Raw genomic sequence first — 1,244 nt, 5'->3', positions numbered from 1 at the left:
TGAAAACAACTAAGTCGCCAAGCCCGAATGGAATTTCAATTCGGTTTTACAAAGAGTGCTCTACGGAACTGGCCCCCTTCTTAGCTCGCATTTACTGCGTTTATCTCGCCCAGCACGAAGTCCCAAGGGACTGGGAAAAAAAACACACAGCTGACTCCTATACATAAGAAGTATCAAGGGAACGGACGCGCAACATTACTGACCAATATCCATCACATCGGTTCACTGCAGAATTCTTGAACATATTCTCGGTGCCAGTAAAATACACTACTGGCCATTACAACTGCTACACCAACAAGAAATGCAGATGATAAACAGATAGTCATTGGACGAATATATTATACTAGAACTGACATGTGATTACATTTTCACGCAATTTGGGTGCATAGATCCGGAGAAATCAGTACCCAGAACAACCACCTCTGGCCGTAATAACGGCCTTGATACGCCTGGGCATTGAGTCAAACAGAGCTTGGATAGCGTGTACAGGCCCATGCAACTTCAACACGATACCACAGTTCATCAGGAATAGTGACTGGCGTATTGCGACAAGCCAGTTGCTCGGCCACCATTGACCAGACGGTTTCATTTGGTGAGAGATCTGGAGACTGTGCTGGCCAGGGCAGCAGTCGAACATGTTTTGTATCCAGCAAGGCCCGTGCAGGACCTGCAACAGGCGGTCGTGCATTATCCTACTGAAATGTAGGGTTTCGCAGGGATCGAATGAAGGGCAGAGCCACGGGTCGTAACACATCTGAAATGTAACGCCCACTGTTCAAAGTGCCGTCAATGCGAACAAGAGGTGACCGAGACGTGTAACCAATGGCTCCCCATACCATCATGCCGGGTAATACGCCAGTATGGCGATGACGAATACACGCTTCCAATGTGCGTTCACCGCGATGTCGCCAAACACGGATGCGACCATCATGATGCTGTAAACAGAACATGGATTCATCCGAAAAAATGACGTTTTGCCTTTCGCGCACCCAGGCTCGTCGTTGAGTACACCATCGCAGGCGTTCCTGTGTATGATGCAGCGTCAAGGGTAACCGCAGCCATGGTCTCCGAGCTGATTGTCCATGCTGCTGCAAACGTCGTCGAACTGTTCGTGCAGATGGTTGTTGCCTTGCAAACGTCCCTATCTGTTGAGTCAGGGATCGAGACGTAGCTGCACGATCCGTTACAGCCATGAGGATAAGATGCCTGTCATCTCGACTGCTGGTGATACGAGGCCGTTGGGA

Source organism: Schistocerca cancellata, chromosome 7, assembly GCF_023864275.1.
Source record: "Schistocerca cancellata isolate TAMUIC-IGC-003103 chromosome 7, iqSchCanc2.1, whole genome shotgun sequence".
Taxonomy (NCBI): Eukaryota; Metazoa; Arthropoda; class Insecta; order Orthoptera; family Acrididae; genus Schistocerca; species Schistocerca cancellata.
Note: the sequence above shows the minus strand (reverse complement) of the source record.